Raw genomic sequence first — 22457 nt, 5'->3', positions numbered from 1 at the left:
GTTGTCTATTATCATACATGTTAATTATATATCCAGGGGAGGATCGTTAGTATACGTAATTTGTGTTTTGTGTTTGTTTGGTTACTCGGATGTTCATGTGCGTTCGTATGTCTGTTTGGTGGTCGAGTTGTTGTTGCCGACCCGAAGGTTGCTGACTAAGTTCTTAGTCAGCTAGAAGGGCCTGACATTGAGTGGGTGAGTGAGTGAGGGAGTGAGTGAGGGAGTGTGAGCGAGTGACGTTACTCATCATGTATATGGTGGCGTATACAGTCATAACTCAAAATATCAAATTTTTCAGGAGAGGCATTTTAAAGTTTCAAAACGCTCTCAATATTACAAAAAGCCCTCAAACACCATAGTTGGAACATTTTTTGGAGCATCAAATACGCCTCTAAAGTTTATAGAAGTTGAAACAATCATAATCTTTACTAAGTCTAAAATATTTGTTGGAACAAGTTGGAACATGTAAGGTTATGTCGTTGGGACATTTAGCACTCCCTAGCGGTCAATTTTTGAGCTACAGATATGACACTGTTACCAAAAAAATCCGTGTTTGAAGATGAATATGTCTGTATAGATAACTCAAAAATTCAGTTTTTTGAATTATGACAATGTTTTCGCAAACAAGCGATATATATATATATATATATATATATATATATATATATATATATATATATATACAGGTAAAACCTATTTCTTTTGGTACATGTTGTTTATTGGGGTTCTTTAAAAAAAAAATAGATAAAAATAAAGAAAATAAAAAAATAAAACAGTGGACAAGGTGCAGGGATGACCCGTCATTCAGGAGGTGCTGAGATGAGAGGGAGGGTGGAGGGGTGTGGAGTGTATTCAGGGATGGAATGGGTGGGAATGATTTTATGCCTTTTTCTTTTTGGCTACCCCCCTTGTAAGGGGGAAAAAGTCTTGGTATATGTATGTGTATGTAATTATTTTTATTGTTTTATTTTTATTTAATGTCGCCCTGGCTGTTCAACTTATACATGGATGGGGTGGTGCGAGAGGTAAATGCAAGGGTAGTGGGCAAGGGATTGGAGATGGTTAAAGAAAATGGAGAAAAGTGGGAGGTGAGCCAGCTGTTGTTTGCGGACGACACTGCGCTTGTGGCAGGATCGAAGGAGGGATTGAGGAAGTTGGTGGCAGAGTTTGGGAGAGTATGTGATAGAAGAAAGCTAAAGATAAATGTGGGTAAAAGTAAGGTGATGAGATGTACAAGGGGTGAAAGTGGCAGTAGACTGGAAGTGAGCATTAAGGGAGAGCGACTGGAGGAAGTGGATAGTTTTAGATACTTGGGTGCAAATGTGGCAGGGAAAGGTGGAGTGAAAGTGGAGGTAGAATGTAGATTGAGAGAAGCGAGTAAATGCCTTGGTGGATTAAAGAGTGTAATGAGGAATAGACATTTGGGAATGGATGCTAAGAGGAGACTGTATGAAGGAGTGATTGTGCCAACAGCCCTGTATGGGGCAGAAACGTGGAACATAAGAGAAGAAGAGAGGAGTTTGAATGTGTTTGAGGTGAGGTGTGTGAGAAGTATGATGGGGGTTACTAGGCTAGATAGATTGAGAAATGAGGAGGTGAGGAGGAGAACAGGGGTGGAAAAGGAGCTGGGAGATAGGGTTGATGAAAGAATATTAGGATGGTTTAGACACATGGAAAGAATGAGTGAAGAAAGACTAGTAAAAGAGGTGTGGAAGGAGTGAACATGAGGGGACGTCCTAGGATGAGGTGGATGGATGGGGTGAAGGGGGCTTTGGGGAAGAGGGGAATGTCTGTTGAGGAAGGACGGGAGAGGACAGAAGACAGGGGTGAATGGAGAATGGTTGTTTATGGATGATGATGTGATTGCATGAGGTTGAATGGGCGGGTGGATGGGGGGTGAGGTAGTATGTGTGAGCAAAATTTGACACAGCCCGAAGGGATTTCTCCCCGTCCTCTCATTTTATGCAATGGGGGGGCGGAGAGGGGGGGTCGCCGATTTAATGAAGCGGCCTTGCTGTGGATGTGCTGTGTCTTGTGACACTGCTTCTGACCCAGGGCAGTGGACAAGGTGCAGGGATGACCCGTCATTCAGGAGGTGCTAAGATAAGAGGGAGGGTGGAGGGGTGTGGAGTGTATTCAGGGATGGAATGGGTGGGAATGATTTTATGCCTTTTTCTTTTTGGCTACCCCCCTTGTAAGGGGGAAAAAGCCTTGGTATATGTATGTATGTATGTATTTCATTTCTTTATTTAAAAAAAAAAGAAAAAAAAAATCCCAAAATAACCCTATAATCCACATTTACATTTCTTTTTACCATAAATTGTAGGGTCGAATTTGTTTTTCCTAGACTATAGGCTGCCTCTATTCATAGGGTAGTCTAGGACTCTAATCTATATTTCTCATAGGCTAATCTAACCAACCATTTCATCAATTGAGTAGTCTATAAGTTCTATAATTATGAATAAAGCCTATTTTTTAATGTTTACAAATAAGAAATTTGTATGGATTTTAGCTTTAACCTCGTTATTAATGTAATAATACTGGTAGATTCAAGGAACATATCAAATATTTTATTATAAGAAATTTTTATAGATTGAAATTTTAACCTAGTTATTAACGTAACAATACGGGTGTATTCAAGGTACAGTACATATATTTTGTTATATTCTTGAAAGCTTTGTCTGAATTTTTACCATTACAGTAATTGTCAAGCCAACAATAGCTGTAAAATATTGTCTATAGATGTGCACTGTGAAATAATTTGTTGCTATTGTGCAAATAGAAAGCAGTAGGTCTCATTATTCCAAGTTTAAAAAATCTAAATCTTTTTATACGTTTTGTGTTGGGAAAATTTAATAACCGTCCAGTATAGAATAGTTTTATAGCTAGTTACAGGATATGTACCATTTATAGAAGTTTCCAGAATGTAGTTTGTATTAATATTTCATTCATTCTATACTATGGGAGTTATAGCCAGTGGAATGTATTTCTATATTTAATAAATACTCAATATATATAATTATTAATTCAAATTCCTGAATAATTTGTCAACTGTCAAGTGACAGAGATGATTTTTATCTTTAAATAATTTAAACTAGCTACTTTACCTTTGTTGACAGTCTAATTAATTCAATTTATGTTAACATCTAGAACTCCATCATGTACACATGTACATGACAGTGTAGACAATAGTATATATCCACTACGTATGCACTATGCACGTACGTCTTCATGTATGTAAAAGATCAACGGAAGTGCCCTGAGATAAACTTTGACCACTCTCAGAGGCCAGATACGAATGACATTAGAGCATATGTCACAGCATTTGATGATGACTGAAAAGGGGAGGAACAACAGCAAATATGAACAGTGTGCACAGGGGAAGGTTGTCTCTCTCTTTCCTGAACTGATTCCTGGTTTTTATGATAACATGGTGAAAATTCTGCAGTAAGTACTAGGTAGGGCATCCTCCATTAACCTTTCCTCATCATGATTTGTCACATTTTTTTCCTAATATTGTGATAGAAGGTTTATGAGATTGGACAAATGAAATACATATATACATATACCAAGGCTTTTTTCCTCCTTACCAGGGGGGTAGCCAAAAAGGACAAGGCACAAAAACATTCCCACCCATTTCATCCCCGAAAGCACTCCACACCCCTCCACCCTCCCTCCCATCTTAGCACCTCCTAGATGACGGGTCATCCCTGCACCCTGTCCACTGCCCTGGGTCAGAAGCAGTGTCGCAGGACACAGCACATCCACAGCAAGGCCGCTTCATTAAATTGGCGACCCCTCCTCTCCGTCCCCCCATATAAAGGAGAGGACGGGGAGAAATCCCTTCGGGCTGCGTCAAAAATTTTTGCTCACACAAACACTACCTCACCCCCATTCCCCCGTCCAATCCACCTCATGCATCACAACATTTTCCATATACAACCATTCTCCATTCACCCCTGTCTTCTGTCCTCTCCCGTCCTTCCTCAACCGACATTCCCCTCTTCCTCAAAGCCCCCTTCACCCCATCCATCCATCTCATCCTAGGACGTCCCCTCATGTTCACTCCCTCCACATCTGCCTTCCATACCTCCTTTACTAGTCTTTCTTCACACATTCTTTCCATGTGTCCAAACCATCCTACTACTCTTTCATCAACCCTATCTCCCAGCTCCCTTTCCACCCCTGTTCTCCTCCTCACCTCCTCATTTCTCACTCTATCTAGCCTAGTAACCCCTATCATACTTCTCAGACACTTCATCTCAAACACATTCAAGTTCCTTCTCTCTTCCTCTCTCATGTTCCATGTTTCTGCTCCATACAGTGCTGTTGGCACAATCACTCCTTCATACAGTCTCCTCTTAGCATCCATTCCCAGATTCCTATTCCTCATTACACTTTTTAAACCACCAAGGCATTTACTCACTTCTCTCAATCTACATTCTACCTCCACCTTTTCCTGCCACATTTGCACCCAAATATCTAAAACTATCCACTTCCTCCAGTTGCTCTCCCTTAATGCTCGCTTCCAGATTACTGCCACTTTCACTCCTTGTACATCTCATCACCTTACTTTTACCCACATTTATCTTTAGCTTTCTTCTATCACACACTCTTCCAAACTCTGTCACCAGCTTCCTCAATCCCTCCTCCGATCCTGCCACAAGCGCAGAAAATGAAGTAACAGATGATTTTTTTTTTGGGGGGGGGAGGGGAGGGGCACAAAGGAAAAAGAAAATATCTAGCTTGAAGTGGCAACTCTGCCATGACAGATCTGAAAGTGCTAATAAGCTGGTAGATGATCATGAGCATAAATAATACCATTATATATTTAATATATATATGTTTATACGAATATATGTGCTTGTGTGCATATACATATATAAAGCTGGTTGAGTGTATATGTGAGCATATTTATCATACAAGTGAATGTTCCACGTAAAAAATAATATACATGAAAAATATAAAATGCTTGCTGAATTGGTGTGGGAGGCTGGTATATGGATCTGCAGAATAGATTTCCACATAGGGGTCAAGGAGTTGGGAGTCGGAGTCGGAGTCGGACCTTATACCATCCGACTCCGCAGCCCTGATATCACGATAGGACATGCAAAGCGACTCTTAGGAAGAAAGAGCTATGCAAACGCTCTTACTACCCCAAGAAATCCAACTCATTCTACAAATCTCCCCACTACAAATGAAACTTTAACCTCTAGGGTAGCAACCCAACATTCAAGGCCAAATAATCAACATACTATGGTGAGAACTCCAAACACAAATACAGATGTTCTACCTCCAGATCACAAAAACACCTCACATAGTAAAGAGGTGCAATCCTCAAATCCCCCTCCACCTTCCAGCGTAGTGTTTCAGGCAGAATCTGCAAACGCTCTTACCACCCCAAGAAATCCACCTTGTTCTACAGAAACGCAACACTCATGGCCAGGTGATCAACATACTTCGATGAAAACACTAAACACTAAGACAGATATACTACCTCCAGATCATAAACCACTTTCTAGTGAAATATCTCAGGCAGAATCCGCAAATACTCATACTACTCCAAGAAATCCACCCCATACAACAAATCCCTTCTCTATGAATGAAACCTCAACCTCTGGGGTAGCAGCCCAACATCCAGGGCCAGATGATCAACATACCTCAGCAAGAACACAAAACACTAAGGCAGATATCCTACCCCCTGATCATAAAAACATTCCATATAGAAAAGAGGGGCAACCCTCCAATCCTCCTCCATCTTCCAGGGTAGTGTCTCGGGCAGAATCACTACCAGACTCAATGGAGATTGAAACAAAAAAACAAAACAAAAGAACAAGAATACCCTCACCCTGTCCATCAACTCCAAAGAAATGTAACCCTAGCATATATATATTACAAGAAAAAGATAAAGGAGCAAAAGCCAAAACTACCAAAATAGCTACTGAGGAAAACCACCATCTTCACAAAAAGCTCATAAAGACAAAAAACACTCAAAAACGACCTTGAATAAAGGACCTCCCCCAGAAAATAGATACATTCACATCACTAATACAGTGGAACTGTCAGGGACTTCGAGCAAAGTATACATACATATACCAAAGGCTTTTTCCCCCTACATGGGTGGTAGCCAAAAAGAAAAAGGCATAGAAACCACTCCCACTCATTCCATTTCCTATCTATACCACTCCCCTCCACCCTCCTCCCTCCCTCTTATCTTGGTACCTCCTGGATGACAGGTCATCCCTGCATTCTGTCCACTGCCCTGGGTCAGAAGCAGTGTCACAAGACACAGCACATCCACAGCAAGGCCACTTCATAAATTCGGTGACCCCCCCCTCTCCGTCCCCTCATGCAGAAAAGGAGAAGATGGGGAGAAATCCCTTCAGGCTTCATCAAATTTATTTCTCGTACATACTTCCTCACCCCCTATCCCCCACCCACTCCCCCTCATGCATCACAGCATCATCTATACACAACCCCTCTCCATTCTATGAAGAGCTTAAAATCTTAATTTATGAATATTCTCCAGTAGGTGTATGCTTACAAGAAACAATGTTGGATGAACATACACCCTGTCCAAGAGAATATATATCTTTTAGAACTCCATATAATATAGAAACGGGAAGTCATGGAGGATGTCTCGTTTATATACGAAGAGATATTCCCCATTTTCCAGTTAGTATAAATACAACATTACAAGCCATAGCAGTTCAAATACAATTAAAAAGAAAATACACCTTATGCTCTCTTTACCTGCCCCCAAACACCATGGTTACCCAGGAGGAAATAATAACTTTGATTAATCAACTCCCACGACCGTTTCTCATTATGGGTGACCTAAATGGCAGACACCCACTATGGAGAGATGTTACTACAAACCAAAAAGGGCAGAGCCATTTCCAAGGAGGTACCCACTGTTATTCAGCGATTACTTTCCAAAATTAAAACTTTCACTCGCAGTACCTGACAGGAACGTTGGAACTTGGTTAATCCTAACAAGATGAAGGAGATTACAAGTGTGATATCTCCTTAGGAATATGGTAGAATGCCTAGGAGATGGGAAACAGCACTATGCAGACTCAGGATTGGACATACTCGTCTCACTCACAAATATTTGATGGAAGGAAATTATCAGCCAAATTGTGAGGAATGTTTGGTCCCCCTGACTGTGCGACATTTGCTGGTTGAATGCCCCAGTCTTGAGGATCTTAGACACCGATACCTCTCCGAGGCTCTTGATGGGGATAGCAGATACATCCTTGCCAAGATCCTTGGAAAGGAAGTTGTGTATAATGCTAGTGGTATTTTTAGATTCATCGAAAAAGCTGCCCTTCTTCTAAAGTTGTAAATGAAGTTCTGTTTTTAATTATTACTTTAAAAAAGATATGTTTTAAATTACCCTTTTATTTTATTCATAGTTATTATTGACTTTCTTTATACGACATCTGTGTCAATGACCTTTGCATCAGACTCAGACATTGTAGATATAATAGGCTCTGAACTTCTGACTCCATCAATCCAAGTCTTGCGGTTCCTGCTGTTCCTCTTCAGGCTCCTCTATATCAGATGGGGAAATCTGGGGCTGGCTGCCGGGGCTGAGTGGTTCATCAATTGAGCCCTCAGAATATTCTGTTTCTGAATCATCTGACTCAAGCTGGAAAGTATGGATGTTGCTTGAAACAGTAGTATCCCTGCTGGTTGATGGCTGTGGTTGTAGTAGTGGTGGATAAGTGGCAGGAGCTGCATAAAGCAAAATATTAAAAAAAAAAAAAAAAATATCCATTTTTTTTTTCTATAAACAAGCACCCGGCTGATGCCGGCCATGGCTCCGCCATGGTTGCTTGGCCTGCGGCACTGCTCGTTTCGCTCTCGGGGTGCTTCGCGCCCCAGGGCTCCGCCCTCATTGTTTTAATGTATGATTTGTTCGGTTTGGTTTAGATATTAAAAGAGAGGAACCCATACAGGCTTTTTTTTTTATTCAGTACCGGTAATAACAACATCTTTGGACGCTTTAGGTCGTTTACGTGGTGGAGTCCTAACTTCGTCTTCCGAATCATCATTGTCGTCATCGTCACTCCATCTCTTTACCGCCTTCACGATGAAGTATTTCATTCCTTCTTGCCCCTTCTTCACCTTCTTCATTTCTTCTTTAATTTTTTCTAATAATTCCTCTAAATCCTAATATTCAATTTTATGGTATTCGCCAATAGACTCACACATACATACACACTTCAACGAACAGACGGCTTAGAAGACGTTCTGAAGAAAATTGAAGTTTTGTGGATCCCAACGCAAAGAGAAGTGCCTATTGTATTTACAGGGTGGGGGGGAAATTGCTTGTGGAGTAGTAGGAAAGTAGGGAAAGAGGAGAAGGGGAGGGATTACTGAGGGAAATGGAAGGAAATGAGGGAGTAAACTTGGCCCAGGCAGACAGGCAAAAGGTAAACAAACGGCCCCCCGACGACGATGAAATGTCTAATAAAAATGTAAAGATTAGAAGTATAGATAAGAGCAATACAGTAGAAAGTGATGAGAATATTTTCCAGGGATTTAAAGAGGGTGGGGGGGGACACAAACCCCCCCACCCCCCCACCCCCGACTGACAAGACTAGAAGAGAAGGTCGATAAGATGATCGAGGACTTGGAGCGTAGGTTCGGTCATGTTAACAATATTATACGGAGGGTTGAAAAATTGGAAGAACTAGAGAAGGCGAACAAAAACTTAACTGATGAAATAGAAAACCTGAAAAGACAGTTAAAAGAAGTAAAGGTGGAGAATGAGGAATTGAAGAGGAATAGTAAAGAAAACAGAGAGGGATGGAAGTCGATAAAAGAAAACAGTAAAGTTGCATTTACTGATATAATTAAACAGCAAATGAGAGAACAAACTGAAGACTCAGTTATTAAAGTGATGAGACAGAAGGAGAATATAGTAAGAGACTTAGCTGACAAAAAGAAATGTATAATTATATTAGGAATGGAAGAGAAACATAACCCAGATAGAACCTCAAGAACCAATGAGGAAAATGAAAAAGTAAGCAGTTTACTAAAATTAGTTCAGGAAGATGAACCAGAAATTATGAAGGAAATTGAGGAAAAATTCAGGCTCGGAAAGTATAGTAAAGATAAGACCAGACCAATTAAGATTAAATTCAGGTCACAAACGACGGCAGAGAATATCTTATCCAAAACAGGGAAACTAGCAACAAGTGAACAATATAAAAAGGTATGGATAAAAAGGGAAATGAATAAAGAGGAAAGAGAGGAAGAAAAGCAGAAAAGACTTGAAGCTAAGACAAAAAACGAGAACAGAACAGAGTCAGAGAAAGAGAGATTCTATTGGAGAGTAGTGAATATGAAACTAAGGCAGTTCGACATACAAGAGAAAAACAAAAGGGAAACAGAGAACACAATGGAAGTGACAGAAAACTAAGAGTGTCTTACACAAATATAGATGGATTAATAACAGGATTGAATGAGCTGAATGATTATTTGAAAGAAAAAGAACCGGACATAATGGGAATTGTAGAAACAAAATTAAAAGGCCCACTACCACCCAACAGTGTAGGACATGATGCATATAATTATTGGATTAAAAACAGAGAGAAAAAGGAAGGGGGTGGAGTTATGTTCCTGACTAAGAAGGATATAAACGTGAAGGGTGTCATATATGGAAAGAATACAGTAGAGATGATTATGATAGAAGTGGAAGACAGAGATAAGAAGAGCAGAAAATTTGTGATGAATTATGTGCCTCCGAAAACAGCCTCATGGGAGGAGAGTGAACATAAAAGTATGTTAGAGGACACAAAGATAACATTAAATAAAATAATGGAAGATGGAGGAAGAATAGTTATAATGGGCGACTTTAATTGCAAAGAAATCTGCTGGGAAGAAATGACAGTAAAGGGTGGAGACGGCTCATGGGGAAACGCTCTACTTGAGATGATTACTGACCATACAATGACACAATGGATACAGGAGAACACCAGGTATAGAAATGAAGAAGAACCATCGAGACTAGACTTAATAATTACATCTGAACCTAGAATAGTGGACAAGATTGAATATAAAACACCAATAAGTAAAAGTGACCACATATTGATTGAACTGGAACTTAATGAAGAAAAATATAGGAAAAGAAATGAGCAATATAGAAAAGGAAGAATGATGTATGAAAAAACAAACTTTGATAAAATAAGAGTTCTTTCAACAAGAAAACTGGGAAGAAATATACGAAGAAGAAACAACAGTGGAAGAGAAATGGAATATTTTGACAAAAATTTACCAAAAAGGAGTGGAAAAGTATGTCCCAAGACAAAAACAAGAAAAAGAATATGTAAAATGCTGGTACAACAAAAGTTGTAGGGAGCTAAAAGACAAAAGAGACAAAGCCTGGACCAGATGGAAAAAAGACAGAAGACCTGAAAAATGGAAAATATATACCGGTTATAGAAATGAATATGTACAAACGTGCAGAGAGGAAAAGAGAAAATATGAAAAAGATGTCATAGAAAAGTGTAAAGATCAACCAAAACTATTCTACAGATTTGTAAACAAACTGAAAAACAAACAAGACTTGGAGAAATTAAGACAAGAGGGAGTTGAATACACTGAGGAAATGGAAATGGTGGAAATTATGAACAAACATTTTAAATCAGTGTTTACAAGGGAGAACATACAACCTGAAGAGATTGAATGGAAAGAGAAAGTCCCCCCTATGGAAGAAATAGAAGTAACAAAGAATGAAATATTGACACACTTGAGTAATCTTGATGTCAGAAAATCGCATGGACCAGATGATATAGCAAACTGGATACTGAAAGAATGCAGGAATGAACTGGCAGACAAAATACATAGCATACTAAACAGTTCCTTGAAAGAAGGAAAAGTTCCAGAAGATTGGAAAAAAGCAAATATAGTACCTATATATAAAGGAGGAAATAAAGAAGAACCTACAAACTATAGACCAGTCTCTCTAACAAGTACAATAGCAAAAATTTGTGAAAGAATTATCAAAAGTAGATGGGTAAAATATTTTGAAAAAAACAGTGTTAAATCCAAGGCAATTTGGATTCAGACAAGGACGATCATGCGTCACCAATTTAATATGTTTCTATTCAAGGCTAATAGATATAATACAAGAAAGAGATGGATGGGCGGACTGTGCATTTCTAGACCTAAAGAAAGCTTTTGACAAAGTACCACATAAGAAGTTGCTTAAGAAATTAGAAACTGAAGGAGGAATACAGGGAAAACTACTAAATTGGATGGAAGACTTTTTGCAAGAAAGAAAAATGAGAGTAGTGATAAGAAACCAGCACTCAAAATGGGATGAAGTAATAAGCGGTGTTCCGCAGGGAACAGTACTGGCCCCAATAATGTTTGCTATATATATTAATGATATGGATGAAGGAATAGAAAGCTATATGAGCTTCTTTGCAGATGATGCAAAACTACTGAAAAGAGTGGAAACTGAAGAAGATTGTGAATCACTACAGAGAGATCTAAATATAGTACAGGAATGGAGTAGGAAGTGGGAGATGGAGTTCAATACAAAAAAGTGTAGTATAATGGAATTTGGAAAAAGCAAAAACAGAATAACAGGAGCATATAAATTGGGAGAAGAAGTAATAAAAAAAGTAGAAAATGAGAAGGACCTGGGAGTCATTGTTATGAATAATATGTCACCTGAGAAACATATAAATAAGATTTTTGGAGAAACTTATAATTTAATAAGAACAATCAAAGTTGCATTTACATACCTGGATGAAATGGTGAAGAAAATCCTAATCACCCTGATAAGACCAAGATTGGAATATGCAGCAACGATATGGTCACCAAGTACAAAAAAATGTATAACAAAACTTGAAAGAATACAAAGAGCAATTACAAAACTGGCACCAACGCTCTCAAAACTATCATATGAAGAGAGACTAGAAAAACTTGAGCTACAGACACTAGAGCAAAGAAGAGAGAGAGGAGATTTGATAGCTATTTACAGAATCATGAAAGGCATAGAAATTACTGATAGAGAGAATCTGTTAAAATGGGATAACAGAAATACAAGAGGACACGGAAAGAAAATAAAAAAAGACAGCTATAGAAGAGACTTGAAAAAGAACAGCTTTCCTCACAGAGTAATAAATAGTTGGAACAAGTTAGATGAGAAAGTGGTGTGTGCAAAAACAATACATGAATTTAAAAATAGTTTAGATAAAATGAGATATGAAGACGGGACCCCACGAGCATAGCTCCCCTTCCCGTAAAATACAACTAGGTAAATACACGCACGCACTCACACACACATGCACGCACACGCACAATATATGTATATAATATATATATATATATATGTATATATATAAATATATATACACACAAACATGCATGCACACAAACACTATATATTATATATATATATATATATATATATATTATATATATATATATGTATATATATATACATATTTATATATATATATATATATACATATTTATATATATAATATATATATATATATATGTCATGACACCCAATATTGAACATATCTGGGTTGCGTGTACAGATGGAAATTGATATACGTTGTTAGTTTCTTCGATCACTACTTTTGGGGCTTGGGGCCAGAAGAATTTCCCTCACTTGAGGGTCCGTTGTTAGCTGGCGGGTTTCTCGCCTGAGCCAATATCAATGGCCGATGCAACAACGTGAGGAGCCTTTAAAAGGCGCAGCAATCATATTGCTGTGACCCAGGCTCCAGCTGGTGGGGTTCTTCTCCGAATTCCTGCAGGGAAATTAATTTTGTCCTGCATGGAGTTTTCGGCTTAAGGACTTTTCGGTGAAACTGTCTTACCGACTCTTTTGTCGAGAAATGTTTGACTGTAGTATATAGAGCGGGGAATGTTTTGCTGTGTTCTGCCCTTAGCTGGCAAAGGTACCGTTTATTGGATTGTAGGTCGGCTTTTTGATTTTTTTTTCTGACATGTCACCCATTTCCAAAAGTGGCGTTGTCGCTTCTTCTGCACGGCGTCGGGTTCCCCTGGCATTTCGTCGACCCCCTAGTCGTATAATCGTCAAAAACTTCTGAGGACTTGCACCCTCAGAGGACTGGCAACCTCGGAGGACTTGCACCCTCGGAGGACTTGCACCCTCGGAGGACTTGCACCCTCAGAGGACTTGCACCCTCGGAGAACTTGCACCCTCGGAGGACTTGCACCCTCGGAGAACTTGTACCCTCGGAGAATTTACAGCCTCGAAAGGCTTACTGCCTCGGAGAACTTACGACCTCGGAGGACTTACAGACCTTCCTCTCCAAGACATGTAACATTTTTAAAATGTGTCACCTTTGAAATGGTTTAATCTAATTTATTATTGGTGATGATGATCGTCCATGGCTCAACGATGATCGTCCACGGCTCAACGATGATCGTTCTTGACTCAACAATGTTTGTTCTTGACTCAACGATGATCGTCCATTGCTCAACGATGATCGTTCACGGCTCAACGATCATCATCCACGGCTCAACGATGATCGTCCACGGCCCAACGATGATCGTCCATGGCTCAACGATGAACGTCCACGGCTCAACGATGATCATTCTTGACTCAACGATGATCGTCCACTGCTTAACGATGATCGTCCACGGCTCAACGATGATCGTCCACGGCTCAATGATGATCGTCTATTGCCTAACGATGATCGTCCACGGCTCAACGATGATCGTCCACGGCTCAACTATGATCGTCCACGGCTAAACGATGATCATTCTTGACTCAACAACGTCCATGGCTCAACGATGATCGTTCTTGACTCAACGATGATCGTCCATTGCTCATCAATGATCGTTCACGATTCAACGATCATCACCCACGGCTCAACGATGATCGTCCACGGCTCAATGATGATCGTCCACGGCTCAACGATGATCGTCCACGGCTCAACGATGATCGTCCATGGCTCAACAATGATCGTCCACGGCTCAACGATGATCGTCCATGGCTCAACGATGATCGTTCTTGATTAAACGATGATAGTCCATGGCTCAACGATGATCGTCCATTGTTCAACGATGATCGTTCACGGCTCAACGATCATCATCCACGGCTCAACGATGATCGTCCACGGCCCAACGATGATCGTCCATGGCTCAACGATGATCGTCCATGGCTCAACGATGATCGTCCATGGCTCAACGATGATCGTTCTTGACTCAACGATGATCGTCCATGGCTCAACTCAACGATGATCGTCCATGGCTTACTGGCTCTGGCTTGAGAAGCGTTACAAAATCACCACGTCAACACAGGGGCGCGAGGCGTTTTGCAAAACCACCCAAAAGTCAGAGAACCCATCCAATTAATTTTTTAGTAGTACTAAGATGTTATTATTTATATATATATATATAATAAATATATAATGTATATATATATATATATATATATACAGTCGAACCTCGAAAGCCCGGACCCCGAATGCCCGGACCCTCGTATGACCGGTTGAAATGAACAAAGGGCGGACTTTTCAAGCAAAGTTCCCTATTTGTCCGGTAGGTGGCAGCAACAGCCGTATACGCGTACTCAAACCCGGCCCAGTCAAGCCGCCACCAGGGCTGCCCTTTCGTAGAATTTTGTACCAAAACGTAGTAAAATAGCAGCATGTGGCAACTGCACAAGGACATGAGGAAATTTTTTCTACATATCAGTGGGCTGTTAAAAACATTCAAAAACTCAAACTTTTGTTTAAAAATCATAGAACTAGTTATCAAATAATAAATGGTACATCAAAATATGACTTTTATTGGTAACTGTGTTACTTATGAAATATTATACCCCAAAAGATACGTTTTTACCGTGTAGAAAAAAATTCTATGCTAAAGTTTCAGCTTTCTTTTAGCGATAATATAAAAAAAAAAAAAATTATATCTTACTGAATATGTTAGGGCATGGGGGCCTTATATACATTCAAGAATAAAAAAACTATAACCAACATTTTGTCAAAGTTTGACAAGTATATCTTGCTATGAAAGTCTGCACACGCCCGAGAAAAATGTATGCCCTGGTATGGCAACACTCCCATTCTACACTGCAGTGTAGAAAACGCGGCAACCCTGGCCGCCACCACTGTCCCGCGTGCATACCTTCCGATATTTACAGTGTACATAATAAAAAATACTGTACAGTACACTGTATATACAGTACATTTACATGCCTGTATTACAGTTATTATTACAGAATTATTAGTATTATAGTATTATTATTACAGTATTGTTATTATTACAGTAACAGAGTATTATTCTTATGTGTTTCTATGCCATATCATACATTACATATACATATACCGCTACGAAAATCTACGGGTGTTAGGGCGATATTTTCGATGACCGGACCACCCTTCCCCCCAATTAGTCCGGGCTTTCAAGGTTCGACTGTATATATATATTTTGCATCTATAGTCAAAATACATTATATCTGGTTACTTCACTGTAGTCATATATCTAATCTTACTGAAATTACCTGCCTATATTATCGTAAGCTACTACCAGTCTTTAATTTATTACATCTTCCTTCAATTCTGGATCTCTTCTGAAGTATCATTGAGCTTAAGCTCATTCTCTGATCTGTAATTCTCCATTAACCTCTTCCATACATTGACACCTACATAGGCATCATGTGGCGTAAGTGGGTATACAAGGATGCCAGTGTCAGTGTCTTGATTATATTTATTTAGTTGTAGCTGAGTGACCCCTGAATTTTGTAAATTGGCTTGATCACATTTTCTGGGTTTATTATTCAGTGAAAGAGAATGACTAATATAGTAGTGACTATATTTTGTAATGTGAATATTGTGATGCATCAGTCATTGTACCTAAGGCATCCGATGTTGCATGCAAGAGTTTGACAGGTATTGAAGAGGTTAAATTTTTTCTCTCTCTCTCTCTTCATGATCTACCACTTCTTATTTTCTCTCTTCTTATAATGCTCATCTCCTTACCCAAATATTCTTGCCTCTTTAGTTTCCATATGCTATTATCTCATTCACCTTAGTGATTTTGGAGAATGATTGTATATGGATGATGTTGTGATGCATGAGGTGGAATGGGCGGGGGGATGGGGGGTGAGGTAGTATATGTGAGCAAAATTCGACGCAGCCCGAAGGAATTTCTCCCCGTCTTCTCCTTTTATGCAATGGGGGGACGGAGAGGGGGGTCGCCGATTTAAACAAGTGGCCTTGCTGTGGATGTGCTGTGTCTTGTGACACTGCTTCTGACCCAGGGCAGTGGACAAGGTGCAGGGATGACCCGTCATCCAGGAGGTGCTGAGATAAAAGGTGGAGGGGTGTGGAGTGTATTAAGGGATGGAATGGGTGGGAATGATTTTATGCCTTTTCCTTTTTGGCTACCTCCCTTGTAAGGGGGAGCCTTGGTATGTGTATTCACCTTGGACTTTGGATCACGTGTTGGACCCATGATCGATAGCTATTTCCCTCCCAGAAGAGAGCTCAGAGCTCGTATGACCGATCAATGGGTAATGCTATGACCTTACACACACACACACACACCCAACTCCCCGCCCACGAGAGTCAGAGTAGCGACCCAAAGCGCAGCGATACCAAAATAATTCTGGCCCTGGGCAGGATTCGAACCAGATACAGCGGGCACCACCGCACTGGCAGTCCAGTGGTCTACCAACCACGCCACCGAGTCGTGTGTGTACCTTAGTGATTTTAACTTTAATTTTCATTGGCCATGCCAAACACCAGAACTTTTTTTTTCTAAACAGTTGTCATTGTACAATTTCTCTGGGATATAATCCTCTTTCCATCTAATAACATAATTTTTATCTACCACCTCTCTTATTGTTTCTTCACTCTATCACCTTTTCTATACCCTTCACCCTTTCACATACCACCTTCTTCTCAATATTTTCTGGTAATGGGAGCAGTGTACCAACATCTAGCCTCCTTCATCTTTTGCAGACTACCAACATAGAGACAAATCCAAGCCCCTATTGTATGCCTTAATAGCATATTGCCTGCGTTCTAGGTCAATAGTCTTAGCGGACAAGGAGTCATTGTTCATGCTCACCCCATAGGGCTAAGGTGGTCAAGAGAGGGGACGCCGTCTTCACAACCGTCGGACTTACGCCGCTCCATATTTGGTCCGTGTTATAGGTCACGCTGAGGGGTTGCAAAACACAGTGTAGTCATGCTCCAGGAATGAATATGTCACATCACTAGTATGAACCCAGTGTGACGTGACAGTCACCATGAGCATAGCTCCCTTCCCGTATAATACAACTAGGTAAATAAATACAAACACCTCATATTACAGTACCCCACATCAAATCAATATGCCACAGGCAAGAGCAGAATGAGGTAGAGTATATAGAATTAATTAAACTCCTCCAGATGCACAGCACACAGACGACATGGCTCTCAAATAGATCTGGGAAGAAATGTGTTGTGTCATTGTGGGAGTGTTTCTGTCTCACCAGCTTATAATAGATCAGTCACCAGTTTGTTCTTTTGATATAAGTTAGAGGGATTACAAATATAATAAGGATATATCCTTGGCCCAATCCAAAGACTTGGGTCAGCACTTCTGTATGGAAGTGAAAATATTGGTAGGTTTTGATGACAAGCAGTAGGGAGATGTCTGGGATTTGATGTATTAGACCACCACTTGCAGATACCTGCCATTGATCCAAGGAGACAGGACACAGCACAAAAGTGGAGTTGTAACATTATAGAATCTTATTATTCTCTAACATAAAAGAAACTAAACAATCATCCATACAAACTAGAAAAAAAAGTAACCATATAAACATAAAGAAAACAACATACATCACAAACATATATCATCAACCATATCAATATCTGAAGGATACAATCCCCATTTCCAATCACTCATTGACCAAAGAAACTGTTTTGGGCAGAGATCTGAATGCTCACTCAAAGAAGGAAAATTACCAAGAGGCTGGAAAAATGCCAGTATACAAGGGGGAAATAAGGAAGACGCAACAAATTATAGACCAGTGTCCCTAATGAGTACAATAGTTAAAATTTGTGAGTCATCAAAGATACATGTACAAAATATCTAGAAGAGAACAATAATAGGCAGTTTGGATTCAGATAGGGAAGATCATGTACCACTAATTTGATTTGTTTCTATTCAAGATTGATAGATATATTAAGACGATCTCACAGCATGTGAAGCAATATGAAGACCTCCTGACCACAGTGAAGAAGAGAAAGCTGAAGTGGTATGGACATGTGACACGGTCCAGTGGACTATCAAAAACCATCCTCCAAGGGACAGTTCAGGGGAAGAGGAGACGAGGCAGGCAGAGGAAGAAGTGGGTAGACAATATCACAGAATGGACAGGGAAGAACTTTGCAGAGACCCAGACCCTTGCCCACGACCGTGAAAGATGGAGGTCACTGGTGAATTGTTCATCGATGCAGTGCCCCTACGACCCCGGGGGGTTAAGGGATTCGTGATTGTGATCGTGCGATATATTACAAGAAAGGGATGGCTGGACAGACTGTGCCTTCTTGGACTTACAAAAAGCATTTGATAAGGTACCACACAGGTAGTGGAGTGGAAGGAGGTTTCCTCAAGGATAATGTGGATGAAGGTGAAACTGGGGAAGGAGATGTGGGACTTTGTAAGTGCATATGGGCCTGGCAGTGAGAAGAGTGTAGAAGAAAGGGAGGCCTTTTGGATAGATCTAAATGAGTGCATAGAGGATTTAGGAAGAAATGTCAATGTGATAGTACTGGGAGTCCTTAATGCTAGGGTGGGAAATGGTCCAATCGATGGAGTGGTTGGGAAATGTGGAGTTCCAGGAAAGAATCATAGTGGAGAGTTGATGGTGGAAATGTGTCTAGAAAGAGAGTTGATGATAGCAAATACAGTGTTTTGGAAGAAAGTCAAGCATAAGTACACATGGGAGAGGGTGGTGGAGGGAAGGGTGGTAGATAGAGCGCTAATGGATTATGTAGTGGTAAATAGGATTATGATGGGAAGAGTTAAGGATGTACATGTGCTAAGGGGAGAGGGTGGGGGAATATCAGATCATTTTTTGGTGGAAGGTAAGTTGAAAGTGGAGGATAGATGGAGGAAGAGGAAAGGGACAAAAGATACGGAGGTTCTTAGAGTGAACTCTTTAAATGAGAAGGAAAAGGAGAAGGGGTACTGAAAGAAGCTGAAGGAGGAGTGGGAGGGAGTAAAGGGTAGAGTAGAGCTGGGTGTGGAGGAGGAATGGGGATGGTTCAAGGAGGGAGTCATAAAGTGTGCAAGGATGGTGTGTGGAACAAGAAGGACAGGAGGAAATAGAAGAAAGGGTAGTGAATGGTGGGATGAGGAAACAAAAAAGGTTGTAGAAGAGAAGAAGCGAGCTTTCACAGATTGGTTACAAAATAGGACGAGGGAGTCATATGAGAGGTACAAAGAAAAGAAAAGAGAAGTAAAGCAAAAGGTAAAGGAGGCAAAGAGGAGAGCAGATGTGAAATGGGGTAAGAGTTTGACAGAAAATTTTGAAAGTAATAAAAAGATGTTTTGGAAAGAAATTAAGAGAGGAAGAGGAGGCGAATCAAGTAGAGAAGAATAGGTAAAAGGTGCAGATGGAGAGATGATAATGGAAGAGAAGGCAGTAAGGGGAAGATGGGCAGAATATTTTAGGGAGTTGCTAAATGTGAAGGAGGATAGGGAGGGAAAGATTGCTGCAGTGGGAAGTGCGAAGAAAATGAGAGTGATGAGGAGAATGGAGGAGAAATAAGGAAGGATGAGGTGAAGGCAGTTGTTAAGATGATGAAAGCAGGTAAGGCACCTGGTCTGGATGGATGCCATGGGGAATGTCTGAAAAAGGGAGGTACAGTGATGGTGGACTGGTTGGTGAGGTTATTTAATGTTTGTTGGAGTGAGGGTAGAGTGCTGGAGGACTGGAGGAGTGCCTGTATAGTTCCTCTTTACAAGGGAAAAGGGGACAAGTGTGAATGTAGTAGTTTCAGAGGGATTAGCTTGTTGAGTGTAGTTGGGAAGGCTTATGGGAGGATCTTGGTTGAGAGGATTAGGAGAGGAACAGGAGTAATTGGTGAGGAACAGTGTGGATTTAGGACAGGTAGAGGTTGTGTAGATCAGATCTTTGTGGTAAGACAGATATGTGAGAAAGCTATAGGAAAAGGGAAGGATATATTTTGGGCTTTTATGGATCTGGAAAAGGCTTATGATAGGGTAGACAGGAAGGCACTGTGGGAGGTTATGCAGATATACGGGATAGGAGGAAAGGTTCTGGGAGCTGTCAAGAGTTTTTATGAGAATAGTAGAGCTTGTGTCAGGATTGGGAATGGAGAGAGTGAGTGGTTTGACGTAAAGGTGGGACTTCGTCAAGGATGCGTTATGTCGCCCTGGCTGTTCAACTTATACATGGATGGGGTGGTGCGAGAGGTAAATGCAAGGGTAGTGGGCAAGGGATTGGAGATGGTTAAAGAAAATGGAGAAAAGTGGGAGGTGAGCCAGCTGTTGTTTGCGGACGACACTGCGCTTGTGGCAGGATCGGAGGAGGGATTGAGGAAGTTGGTGGCAGAGTTTGGGAGAGTATGTGATAGAAGAAAGCTAAAGATAAATGTGGGTAAAAGTAAGGTGATGAGATGTACAAGGGATGAAAGTGGCAGTAGACTGGAAGTGAGCATTAAGGGAGAGCGACTGGAGGAAGTGGATAGTTTTAGATACTTGGGTGCAAATGTGGCAGGGAAAGGTGGAGTGAAGGTGGAGGTAGAATGTAGATTGAGAGAAGCAAGTAAATGCCTTGGTGGATTAAAGTGTGTAATGAGGAATAGACATTTGGGAATGGATGCTAAGAGGAGACTGTATGAAGGAGTGATTGTGCCAACAGCACTGTATGGGGCAGAAACATGGAACATAAGAGAAGAAGAGAGAAGGAGTTTGAATGTGTTTGAGATGAGGTGTCTGAGAAGTATGTTGGGGGTTACTAGGCTAGATAGAGTGAGAAATGAGGAGGTGAGGAGGAGAACAGAGGTGGAAAAGGAGCTGGGAGATAGGGTTGATGAAAGAATATTAGGATGGTTTGGACACATGGAAAGAATGAGTGAAGAAAGACTAGTAAAAGAGGTGTGGAAGGCAGATGTGGAGGGAGTGAACATGAGGGGACGTCCTAGGATGAGGTGGATGGATGGGGTGAAGGGGGCTTTGGGGAAGAGGGGAATGTCTGTTGAGGAAGGATGGGAGAGGACAGAAGACGGGTGAATGGAGAATGGTTGTATATGGATGATGTTGTGATAGCATGAGGTGGAATGGGCGGGTGGATGGTGGGGTGAGGTAGTATATGTGAGCAAAATTTGACGCAGCCCGAAGGGATTTCTCCCTGTCCTCTCATTTTATGCAATGGGGGGACGGAGAGGGGGGTCGCCGATTTAATGAAGTGGCCTTGCTGTGGATGTGCTGTGTCTTGTGACACTGCTTCTGACCTAGGGCAGTGGACAAGGTGCAGGGATGACCCGTCATTCAGGAGGTGCTAAGATGCTAAGATAAGAGGAAGGGTGGAGGGGTGTGGAGGGATGGAATGGGTGGGAATGATTTTATGCCTTTTTCTTTTTGGCTACCCCCCCCTGTAAGGGGGAAAAAGCCTTGGTATATGTATGTACCACACAGAAAATTGCTAAATAAACTGGAAACAATAGGAGGCATACATGAAAAACTATTGAATTGGATGGAAGATTTCCTACATGGAAGAAAAATGAGAGTAATGCTCAGAAACAAATATTCAAAGTGGGAAGAAATGAGTAGTGGCATCCCATAGGGGCCAGTGCTAGCTCCTATAATGTTTGCTATATATATGAATGACATGGACAAAATTATTGAATGTTACATGAACTTTGTGGATGACACAAAGTTATTAAAGAAAATAAGCTCTGATAAAGACCGAGTTGTTACAGAGTGATTTGAACAAAGTCTTAGAGTGGAGCAAGAGATGGGAAGTAGAGTTCAACATCAACAAGTGCAGTATAATTGAATTTGGGAAAAGCAAGAATAGAATATCTGGACAGTATGAAACTGATGAAAAAGAAGTAAAGAAAGTAAATTCTGAAAAGGACCTAGGAGTAATCATCACCAAAGACATGTTGCCAGATAAACATATAAAATAGTCAAAGAAACATACAATTTGTTGAGATCAATAAAGGTGGCTTTTAAATACTGGAATAAGGAAATGATAAAAAATATATATTACAAACACATAAGGCCAAAACTGGAATATGCAGCACTGATATAGTCACCCAGTACGAAAAAGAATATAAGAAAATTAGAAAGAATACAAAGAGCAATGACAAAGATGGCCCCAACACTTTCAAACTTGACATATGAACAGAGATTGTCGACCCTGGAACAAAGAAGAAAACGAGGGAACCTCCTCGCCATCTACAGGATTAAGAAAGGCA

General features: G+C 40.6%; 1 protein-coding gene across 4 annotated transcripts in view; it reads left to right on the top strand.

Annotated features, from left to right (window-relative positions):
• LOC143038802 (sister chromatid cohesion protein DCC1) overlaps nt 1–22457 on the top strand; it is a 398731-nt gene that overhangs the window by 122802 nt on the left and 253472 nt on the right. The gene's annotated exons all lie outside the window — the stretch shown is intronic.

The sequence above is a fragment of the Oratosquilla oratoria genome, chromosome 25, assembly GCF_046742065.1.
Source record: "Oratosquilla oratoria isolate Oo_2021 chromosome 25, ASM4674206v1, whole genome shotgun sequence".
Classification (NCBI taxonomy): Eukaryota; Metazoa; Arthropoda; class Malacostraca; order Stomatopoda; family Squillidae; genus Oratosquilla; species Oratosquilla oratoria.
This window is presented reverse-complemented; position numbering and strand designations above follow the sequence as displayed.